This window comes from Notothenia rossii, assembly GCF_949606895.1.
Source record: "Notothenia rossii genome assembly, chromosome: 1".
NCBI classification, from domain to species: domain Eukaryota; kingdom Metazoa; phylum Chordata; class Actinopteri; order Perciformes; family Nototheniidae; genus Notothenia; species Notothenia rossii.
The window spans coordinates 39,709,228-39,721,476 of record NC_136912.1 but is presented as its reverse complement, the minus strand read 5'-3'; the positions used below and the strand labels follow the sequence as shown (position 1 = coordinate 39,721,476).

General features: G+C 41.0%; 1 protein-coding gene across 11 annotated transcripts in view; it reads right to left on the bottom strand.

Annotated features, from left to right (window-relative positions):
* The window catches only part of LOC307042702 (uncharacterized protein), a gene marked incomplete at its 3' end in the record, with an annotated part of 57,005 nt that overhangs the window by 32,645 nt on the left and 12,111 nt on the right, over positions 1-12,249 (bottom strand). For 5 of the 11 annotated variants that reach the window (XM_079686737.1, XM_079686740.1, XM_079686731.1 and 2 more), the window contains exon 1: positions 2,559-2,914. The exons of 4 other annotated variants lie outside the window; for them this stretch is intronic. Of the gene's footprint in view, positions 1-2,558; positions 2,915-3,419; positions 3,530-12,249 lie in introns of those variants that run through there. 2 more of the 11 variants (XM_079686732.1, XM_079686738.1) reach the window with 1 other exon arrangement.

Below are 12,249 nucleotides of genomic sequence, written 5' to 3'. Positions count from 1 at the left end.
TATTTTTAGGATGCAGCTATATGTTTTATTTATTTCAAAGTGGGCCCATTTTAATAATATTTTTTTTCCTTCAAATGTGCAGAGGACTCCCCAAGTGCTGTGTTTAATTTATTTTAAAGTAAGCCTGTGTATTATTTGTAATTCTCCTTATAGGAGTTCTTTGTTTCTTATTAGAGGTTAACAGTTTTATATAATGTAATAAATAGCCTAATAAATGAACTCTATTAGCTATCAAGCTATGAAATATGTTTTGCGGCTCCAGACAAACATTTTTGGGGGAAAAAGCAGCAAAATGGCTCTTTTGGTCAAAAAGGTTGCAGACCCCTGCCCTAGGCCTAGTACAATTCAGCCCAAAACATTGAACATGCTAGCTGGCACTTACAGCTAGCCTCTGAATACTGTATCAAAACCTTGTTAGCAGTTAGTGCTACCACTATGCTAAATTGGTATTAGCATTGCATTTAAAGTCAAGCAACTCTACTAACAAAGAACCAAATGTTGTCCTTTTAGACGTCTAATAATATCCAACTATTCAAGTCCATCATATTGAAAGAATAGGCCTTCACCAAAGCATGTTGACGAAGCTAGTAATACAGCGAAAGATCTTTTACAATCAAAGTCATTTAGCTTAAATATGTATTGTGATAATGTTCCACACAGCTAGTTGGTTACAACAATAATGTCACAGGGATTTCAGGCAGAAGGTAGTTGAAGGTTAAGTACCTACATTCACTTGTTAATCCATTTGCTATAGCAAATGTAGGTACAACGGCCTTGTGGAACAACAAAGATTTATTTTCTGTTTGTTTAAAAAAATAATCTCAGTAATACATCTTTGTCTATCACACTTTGCTTCTGTAGATCTCCCATCTGACTTGATTGTGAGCTTGTGTTTTCAATAAGTTAATTGAGCATGTTTTATGAGACTGAACAGTCTCATAGGGTATTGGACTCTCTTAAAACCAAGGTAGGTGCAGAATAGGTTTCTCAAAAATAAAGCAATCAGGAAGGCAGTAGCCTACTATGCATGACTAAAAATGATAGTAAACTACATTGATTAATACCTACTTAAGTTGTACCTGGGACAGGGCACCAAAGTACAGATGGGATATTCCTGATCATAATCAACTTTATATAAATGTGCACCAGCATTAGTTATTAGTACACTATTCTCAATTTAAAAGAGTAAATGGACTACGAGGTGTTATGCGCCACGTGTAACGGAGTTAAAAATGTGTATAAATAAATATTACTAATTATATATATATATATATATATATATATATATATCATTAAATATAAACCCCTGCTCTCTCGGCAAAGCTCCACAAAGATGCAGACGCATACCCAAGCATAAATCAGGCTTTAGGTGTTGAAAGCTAATCATGAGATGGCTGCCTTGGAAGCTAAGGAATAAAGATAGGGCTCTGGAGAATGTTTAAAATTACATTTGTCCTGTTTTATTTGTTCTTATTTTCTTATTTTTTGAGTTATGGATGATGCAGAGGGTGATCTTGTAGCTGGCTTCATTAGTTCTGTGCTGCCAAACTCAAGTACAAACGAGCTGGTGTTGGAGGCTCTTCAATAAATGGGAGTGGACACCCTGGAAGACCTGAAATATCTAATCGAGGCAGATCTCAAAAACGTCATGAGGCCAATCGACGCTAGAAAACTGATTGCCAGTGTTAAAGCTTTATGTAATTATACTTATTTGTGAGTTGTAAAAACGATGTTTCCTTTTAATGTTGAAAATAAAAGCACAACATCCTCACTCCATTTGAGATCATCCGAATTGTAATATTGTGGTCTTGCAAAACAAGCTTTGTAATGAGAAAACATGATAGCAGGCCTAATTCCTATTTTGTGTCTTTTATCCAGCTGAAAACGATGCCAGTGGGATTCCTGACCCGCCTCCCAGAGCTGAGCCAGAAACACCTATGGCCACACCAAGAAGAATAATGAGAAGTGAAAAGCCACACAGAGACTATTCACCCGCAAGTATGTGTGAGAAAATATAAATGACTTTATAAAAATGGTATACAGGAAAAAATACATTTCATAGTCCTACAGGAAAAAAAACATCTGCGTGTGTATTGAAGAAGTTGATCAGATGATTGATCGCGGAGGCGACATAACCAGCAGAATCACTGTCGGCTGATGGTCTAAAGTTATAACTCACTTCGACCAATGGAGTAACTTCATCACTCAGCAACGTTATCATTCTAGTCAGTCCCTCAGTCGAGGACTAACTCCCGCTTTGCTGCACTCCAACCAAAAAAAGGGAGGGGGAGGTCGTGCGGAGTGTCAGAGAAGAGAGGCAAACACACTGGCACAGCTTTACAGAGAAAACAGGTTATGCAACACAACATCAAACTATATCGATATACATGGTATTGTTTCATCTTATATCGATATACCTTAAACTAGGGATGCACAATATTGTTTTTTTCAAACCGATGCCGATAACTTCCTGCTTCTCAAGACCGATACCTGATAATAATATAATATAATATATAAATATATATATATATATATATATATATATATATTAAATGTACCTGTAGTTTTTTCCTCGTTTTAGCCCTGGGGTCGTCTCTGGCAAAATTCTTGCCTTTTTCAAAAGCCTCGTCGATAGGTAAAAGCCCCGGTGCCTTTGCAGCTGGCTTTGGATTCGCCGCTAGTTTAGCAGCGCAGGCGTCTTCGTACGCTTTTAACACACCATCGTAGCGATATCGATGTTTCAGGTGACTAATCAGGTTGGAAGTATTATAGCTCGTTGCCTTTTTCCCTCCTTGTGGAACTTCTGAATTGCATTTGTTAATACAAATAGCAAGCGAACTATCTAACTCTGAAACTTTGAAATAGTCCCATACTACCGACGACATGTTGGTTTACTGTCATGGCTTCATGGCCGCACACCATTTAGGTCACAGCCAGGCATGACTTAGGGAGCGCTGGATTTGTGAAAAACTCCCCTCTTCCTAAACCACTAATACCACAGTACTGGCAAAACGGGAGGAGCCGAGTGAAAAACAAGCGCCCCTCATCCCAATCCACCCACACCGCAGTATCTTTTTCTTTTTTTTTTACCCAAAAATATATTGTATATTATCGGGGCTATTAATACTTTTATTGGGTTTATCGGGATGACGTCATAATTCCTAATATCGGACCTACCTTAAACCAGTGGTCACCAACCTTTTTAAGCCCAAGATCACCGACCTCGGCCTAGGTGAAAGGCGAGATCTACCTATTGCAGAATTAGTGAAAAAGACGGCCCAGACAGTGCTTCCAATTTGAGCCCTTTTATATAGGCTAATTGCATCTGAATTACTGTTACAATGAAGGCTCCATAATCAGCTCACGGCATACATGCAGGGGTAAAGTGCAATTTTTGATGAGTGGGGGGCGGACCTCACCTCCTTTAGGGGGGTCCTTGCCTTCTCTAGGGGGGTCCTCACCTCCCCTGGGGGGGTCCTCACGTCCTCTAGGTCCACACCTCCTGTAGGGGGTCCGGGAGGATGCTCCCCTGGGAAGATTTGTTTTTAATATTGAAGTTGAAAGCATTAATCTGTTGCACTTTGAGAGCAACATGAAGAGATATGAAACAGAACTGTAAACAGATTTACTTTTTCTTTATAATAATAATAATAATAATAGATTTAATTTGTTTGCGCTTTTACAGGTGCTCAAAGCCGCTTTACAGATATAGTGAAGAGAAAAGAAAGGAACAACAAATAAATATATAGTTAAAGTTAAAGTAAAATAATACAAAAACAATCACACATTAAAAGCCAGATTGAAGAGGTGAGTTTTTGTAAGTTTTTTGAAGGTGGTGAGGTCAGTGCAGTCTCTGATGGGTTGTGGGAGTGAGTTCCAGAGGGAGGGGGCAGCGACGGAGAAGGCACTGTCCACCCAGGTCCGGTGATTGATGTGGGTGGGGATGGATAGGAGGTTGGCTTCTTCTTTATGGATATTTTACAAATCACTCCCCTTTTTAAACTGTATTCTTGTTTTACTGCCATATAGTATTTCATACCTGTTTTTCATTTATTCTCTTATTGTTTGTATAACTAAAATGATCATATGAAGGTGTGCCGCGGAAATAATCTTTTGAATAATTTGTGACAAAACCGTTCTAAACACTTTGAGAGTCCTTTAGCTCACCTGAGCCCCTCAGTCTGACAGGGGAGGACTCTCCTCCAGCTTGTTGTGGAAACAGCTCCTTATGTCCGTTAGTGCAGCTCGCTAACCAGATGCTAACATCACAGTCCCCGCTAGCACCTCTCTCTCCCTCTCTCTCTCTCCTCACCCTCTCTCTCTATCACACTAAATGCGCTATCGCCACACGCACACAGAGCCGAGCTTGAATGACACAAGCACACGTTTATTTCCATGCAACTCTCTGATTGGTCTGGTGTCTTGCCTCTGTTGCATTCACTGAACACGGGAAATTACAGTCCTGCCGTCCTCTCTTGTGTCATGATGAGTTTCACGTAAAGCACGGTTAATGTATTATATTACTGAGGTGTCTCAAATATACGTCAATAAAGTGGCACCTGCTAACGGGGTGGTGGATGATAGGTTTACATCTAAAAACGTATTTTTCAAACATTATTATTTTTATTTTATTTTTCTTTCTTTTGTTACTTTTTTTTTTAACGGTCCGCGATCTACCCGCACCGACCGGTTGGCGACCACTGCCTTAAACAGTAGATATATCGCCAAGCCCTACTGCTTCCCCACCTATTAAAAAACTGGTACCTGGTCGATGCCTGCTTTTACTTTATCTCCTCTCAAATATTTTCATTTTACCCATAGACCAGGTGTAGGCATCAAACCAGTTGCAAGATGAACTATTTAATTGAGCTCTGTGACCAGGTTTAATAGAGATTTTTAAACAATAGAGGTTTATGAGATGCATGACGAGAGCCACATCTAGTATAGCCAAAATATATCAAGAATGTTCTGTGCGTTGTAGAAATATTATGTTTAGCGCCCCGTCTACCTCAAGTGCCCCGTCTACCTCAAGTACCCCGTCTACCTCAACTCTGCATAGACGAACTCCATTGAACAATAACTGGCACTTCAATTTTGAGATCCCCTGGAGTAAAATGCCATTAGAGATAACAAGAAAGCTTGTAAACAACGAGCGGCCAACAGGATGTGAGAGGCGTGAGGTGATTCGCCTGATTGCAGGGGAGATCCTTACCATCTGCCCTATGCCAGGAAAAAAACACCTAAGTGAAATTGCCAGGGAGATGGTTTTAATGTATCCAATTTCATTCCGAGACTACATTGAAGACATAGTTGTAGGTACCGGTTATGACTCTCTAACCAAGCAGCTGCAGAGCAGAGTGGACAATTTAAAAAGGGGAAAAACCTCCCTTTACTTAAAAAGAAAGGCTACAAGCGCAAGTGAGGGTGAAGACCAACCTCCCAAGACAATGAGACTCGATACCTATGGGTGTATTAATTGGCAGCCACAGCGACCACCACCAGGTGAAACTGGGGAGACTCAAGAACAGTTAAAATTAGAATTAAAGAACATGCACATAACGAGGAGCAAGGACACCAAAAGGATTGAGGAGAAAATGGTGGCAACATTCTACACTCAGAGAAATGATATCATAAAGGGAATGGAAACCCCGGTTCTGCTAAGAGATTTGCCATATCTGTTTGAGATGTGCGGCATGAGGGCTCACTTCAAATAACTCACAGGTATGAATGTTGACAAAGAAGCTATGTCAAGCAAATGCAGAAGAGTTGTGTCATACCTCATGTCCCGTGAGAAGAAGAGCAAAATAGAGGACATCCTATCAGACATGGAAATAGCCAAAGCAAGGCATCTAGATGCTTCTTTTGAGGCATTTCAATGAAGACCAGGCCAAGATGTTCCTGAAAGTTGATGAAACTTGTCTGCCATCGGAAGTTGATGACCTGCCAAGCGCACCATGAATCGTTGTGTGTGGTATGATTGTTATTTATTCCCCCCGCCTTTTAATCCTTGTGCATGGCTACATTGGCTTGGAATATTTTTGTTTTTTTAAATGTTCCCATCATTTGGCTGTGTTAATACAAATGGCATACGTTTTGGTGAGGGTGTGAGTTATTATTATTTATTTTCAAATGTTGGAAGTTTAAAGCTCCTACAATAAGTCTACAATGAAGTGTATAGCCTAAATACAGGCACTCAGACCTGATGTTTTGAAGTGGGGTTGTATGAGGTACTTATCCATAATCAGTGTATTACGCCCATAGTAGATGATGGTCGGCATTCCCCCAGTTTGGAGATGCAGACAGGAATTACCGCACAGAAGCAAATCAATGTACTGGGGTGGATGGGGTCGGCAGCAAAACATATTTAAGACACATAAAAGAAAGGCTCACAACAAAAATCAGTTAAGTGTATGATATATTTAGAACATTTTGCTGGTTTACCTTGCCATGAGACAGCTATACTGTCTATGTTTCTTACAGAGAACCAAAGTCGCCATCTATGTTCAGTGTTTCCCCTAGGATGGAGTCATAGCAGCGGTACTAAGGCACTTGGGGCAAGCATAATGTGGGCGCGGAGCACGTGGAATTTTTTATTGCGTGCAAAGTGCGCCCCGCCAATTTGTTTCTATGTGTCAGCAAAAGAAAGGCTCTTGAGGCCTAGTACCAGGGCCGGTTCTAGTTAATTTGCTGCCCTAGGTGAGATTTGAGGCGATATTTTATGTGTAAAGAATAAATGAAAAATGTCTACAAAAGACAAATACACTGCAAAAACAGAAACTTATTGACATAGGTAATAGACGTAAAAATGTCTTCAAATGTATTCAGTATTGTATGAACATGTTTGAATTAGGGGGTGGACGTCACATCCTTTAGGGGGGTCCGGGGGTATGTCCCCCCGGCAGGGGCGGATCTAGATACATATTCATGGGGTGGCAAGAGGGTGGCAGGAGAATTTCAGGGGTGGCATCCCCTGGCAGAAGTATATGCTGATTTAATCGCAGTCATATCAATCAATGTTAACTTGGAAAGCCACAATATTGATATTTTAACTCAATAACATTAGGTGACATTATTGTGGCACATCAGTAAAGCCTTAAATATAAATATATAAGGTGGCACACGTAATTTTATGAATTTTAACTGAATGAGTTGGTTTAACTCTTAGACCAGCAGGGGTACCAAATATGCAGACTGCTGCAATAAGTACATTAATTAACTGTCTCATCGATGTGTGTCTGTATGAATATGATAATATTAACAATCATATTATTCCTATCAGCTGTCAATCACTGTTATGATTCACATATTCAGTGTTATTATTAAATAAACTATATATTTTGGAGAGTTAATGATGAATGTTCCTCAAGATGCTTGCTCCCCCTCCTTCAAATTTGAAAGACCAGTAATTACTATCATAATTCAAAAGAATCAAAGGAACAGTTCAGCGCCCCACAACTTCATTGCAAACAGTTACAACCTTGACTTTACATCAGAAAGAACAAACATTAAAGAAGTGACTAACTGCATCAGTTAGGGTTAAAAAAAAAAACGTGTATTCAGCTAAAACATACATCGCTGCAGTTATTATCCAGTGGAAAGCCTTTACCTACTGGCCTAGTTAAATCAAAGTGGTTACTTTCTTTTTGGCTGGGTAGTGAAGTTTTACACACCTTCTTATTTGACTTTCTCAGGACTTTAAACTGTTTTTTGGGGGCAGACCCCCACAAAGAAAAAACATATATTTACACATGTAAGGTCATCTTCTTAAACAGTTTATTATTCTCATCGACTCATCCGTGAGCAGAGCATCAAGTTGGCATGTCTATAACAGCTGAATGTGGCGATTACCATCTTGATCAGCAAAACGCCACACAAACTTATTAAGATTTGAAACTATGGTGCGTTTTGATTCAATGCTGAGTACAGTCAAACTTGACAGGCTCTTCTCTGTCATAGTAGACCGCAAACAGTTGCGGCGCCAGATTATTTGTGTTGGGTAATCTATGGTAGGGCTAACCCATACAGTGGTGGGGCTCAAGTCAGTATTTGCAATGTATTTACATACACGCTCGCCTTGACAGTGAAACGCCACGCGTGAGGTTTAGATTATTTCCCTGTCTTAATCCAAATTTAACTGTATGAAATAAAAAGGCACATTTGTCTTGTAGTAAATAAAAAGGGCTACCTGGAGCCAATCCTGCAATTTCCCCACAGGTGAAAGAGTTGAAAACCCAACCCCTGCAGGGGGGTCTGGGGGGATTCTTCCTCAGGAGATTTTTTGAAATACTAACATCAAATACACATTCTGGTGCTCTCTTAAGAAGAAAAATAAATAAATATATATTACTACACAACGTATTTAAAAAAATGAATGCCATTTTACTTTTTTGTTACTTTGTTCTGAAAGCTGAACCTGCTGCTCCTCACAGAGAGGAGAGGGAAGAGGCTGTGTGAATTACTTTACATTGTGGATAAGGGTGGATAGCCCCCATTGTTCTGTGTGTCAAAATGAAAGACAGCCCACACACCTATCAATCATCAAACCGTGGGGTCTTATAGTTGTACCGATGTATATAGAGATGTACTACAGCAACAGTACTCTCCGTCGGGACTTCCTGCAACAACACTACGCCGTTATCGTGATTCTGATTGGCCAGAAGATATTATCAAAGATGTTCTATTGAGAAGACGATCACTACATGACAAAAGTGTTCAAAACCGTTTCTAGTCTTCGGTATTTCCAGACAAGTGGCTACTGAAATCAATCTTACTAACTGCTGTCTGTGCAATTTACTCCGCGAGTTGGCAGACTTTATTTTGCTTACTTTAATATCATTGTTCATGGTGGGGCTAAGCCATTTATTGGTATGGCTGTAGCCTACCCCAGCCATACCCTGACCGCAAATACCTCATTCCTTCTGTCTACTTGTATCCGAAATGCTTCTCGTTTTGCTTTTGGTTTACTGTCCTATAGTATACATTGGAATGATTTAAAACCTGTTTTTATTTATCCTAATAACTATAAAGCAGTGCCTTGGAAATATGTTTTTACATAATTTGTAGTCAAAACGTTTGAGACCCACTGAGATAACTTGGACTAATATTAACTATCTAAATACTCAGAGAGTCCTTAACCTCACTGAGCCTTTCAGTCTGACAGGAGAGCTCTCCTCCACCCTGGTTGTAGAAACATCTAGTGCTTATATCCGTTAGCGCAGCTAGCACCAGATTCTAATAGCACCGGTACCGGTGCGCCCTCTCCCTTGCTCGCTCTCTCGCTACCACGGTCGCACTTTGGCTGTGAGCTGCGGGCGCCTGATAAGCCAACATCCCCCACTTTCATCACTTACAGCGCCCACCGTACAGGGCAAATTAAACGTGTAACCGGGGTGAAAAGGGTGTTACATTTACTTAATTATGAATGTTGTTACATCAAGGCCGAACATTTGGATGAGCACCAACGGTCAAAAATGTTTTCCCTCCCAGAGCTACCAGCGCAGCGCCCCCAAGATCTGGCGCCCTAGGCGACCGACTGTGTCACCTATGCCAGTAACACAAATACTACAAATCCACATAACAAACAATAAAAAATGAAAAAGGGTTCGCCACTCATTATTATTTTAAGAAAAATGTTTTGGATACCTGGCTGGCGCCCCCTAGCAGCGACGCTGAGCCGCCACTATTTGTATATAGGGGAAACACTGATGTTCTCATCAAAGCCACCAGACAGAAAACAATAATTTTACCTCTCAGAACACTGGAGTTGCTTGTCTGCTGCTGCCTCAATCGCTTAGTTTGTTTGTGCTATTGTGTGACTTTGGTGAATCCGAACTTACCAAAGTCACACAATAACAAAAACATACTTACTTAAGGTTGCTTTGGCGAGAGTATAGATGCATACAACAGCTTCAATTCCCTGAAAAGGGCTGTCTTATGGCAAAGTAAACACACGAAAATATTCAAAATATAGCGTACGATATTTTTAGGAGGGCCTTTCTTTAAGGTGGCTACAATATGTTTTGCTGCTGACTCTGTCCAGAGCAGTACATTGCTTTGCTTCCATGTGGTTGCTCCTGTCTGCATCTCCAAACTCGGGGCATACCGAAATCATCTACTCTAGGTAAGACACTGACTATGGATAAGTACCTTATACAACCCCACTTTTAACACCCAAACTATCCCTTTAAGATGTGCCATCTTCTACTGTTAACATTAAGAAACACTTAAGAAAGAAAAGAAAGCTGCAGGAGCTCACAATTCTTTAAATACAATTGGCCATATGATCACCAGTACAAACAAATTTGAACAATCTGCACCAAATATTTTTTGCATTTATAATTTTTTTTACAGGGGGTTCTCCCCTGACAGCTGGACACTTCATGGTCGCCGTCGACCAGACCATCGTCAATGGCAGTGTCCCAAATGTTGTTGACGCCCTGACACTGATGTTTGCAGTATATTACTGCCTCAACATCAGCTATCCCACAGAACTGGGAGGTACCCTGGAGTTCTTGCAGAGGTAAGACTTGAATTGTAATTATTCTAACTCATTCCATCTTAAACCACAGAGTAGAGGATTCTGCACATTTCTGACACACGATAAGTGCTCCTGACAATCCAAGATAATCGAGATAAAAAAATTATTGCGCTGCATTCTGTTTCGCATTATGCTCTAGTTCCGTCTTGCGATGTAAATTCAGCGTACCCCTTTCCTTTGCAGTGGTGTGCTTTAGCTCCTCCCTAAAAGCCCAAACTCACTCTTAGCCAATCGGTGGTATGTTTAATTCAGCTCAATGAAAATGACAGAAAGAGGGCCCTTTGTCGACAACAAAAGAAAACCAATTATGTTATTTGGAAAAAGGAATTGTTTTCAAGGAGTCCTATTGAATAGGGATTCAGCTAGGACTGTATAGGGGAAGGTTTCACTCGGAGTGACTTACACTTTGGGGTGTCGGTAAGAACACACAAGATTCTTGGTAGCGGTTGATTTCCTTAACTTATTCATATCAACAGCACAGTAATACAGCCATGGAGCAGGTTTAGTGTATGTGTGTGGTCTATAGAGGCTTTGCGTGAGTGTCAGCACCTGATGACAACGGAATCTGACGAGGAAGAAGCAACTATTTCTTGCACCGAAATGGGATGGGCACCAAAACCCGGTATTATTGCAGTGAACAAACACATTAATACTTATTTTGGTTAACTAAAATGCTTTTACACCGCTCACTCTGCTGCTCACATGCACCTCATCCGCCCCAGTTACACAAACCTCTCAAGATGGCACTCGTAGCTACCACACTCAAATGACCTCAAGTATTTGTTCTGTTTACAGACCTGCTGCGATACTGTTCAGTGTGATAGTGATGCCAAGTGACGACTTTATATAACAGATAGACCCTCCAGAAAAACGCGGGCCAAAATCCTTAATTATGCGGGCTAAAATCATTGATTATGCGGGCTAAAATCCTTGATTATGCGATAAAAATGCGGGGTTTTTATGTGATTTTATGCGGGAAAATTGCGGGAAGTTGCGTAATATGCGGAAAGTTGCGAAATATACGGAAAGTTGCGAACAGTTGTGAAATATGCGGGAAGCGGAAAAAAGGTGATTATTCTCCCGCACCCTGTTACTAGGCTACTACTGAATGAAAGGGAGCACTTTTAAAGAGTTGCTATGATAAACAAGCATACTAGAAGCAAGCTACAACACCCACCCACACCCACACACCCACACCCACACCCCCACACCCACACCCACACCCCCACACACACACACACACACACACACACACACACACACACACACACACCCACCCACCCCCCCCCCCCCCTCCTCCTCCTCCTCATTCTGTTTTCATTTACTCGTTCGTTATCTGACCAGCTTCAATATTGTAGGCTACTCACCTCGTTTCTTGCAAGCCTCGAAAGGGTTTTGGAGGTTGAAGCCTCTGTGAGCGTGAGTTGTTTGGCTTTTTTGTCCGCAGCAGAAACCATTTTTGAATGTTTGAGCGAATCGAAGTGGGTATTCACAGTCGATTTCCTTTTATGCTCCAACACACAGTTGCACGGGGTACAGAACAGTTTCCCCCCACTTTCGTGCAAGACATTTGGGTACTGCTTTGCCCGGTCTTTAGCTGAAATGTTCGTGGGTAAATGTGATGGATTCGATTTGTTCATCTTGGTGTTTGAATTCCACACCTTCACACGACGGTGTTTGCCTTCTGTGATGCGCGGGCTGATGACGTTGCG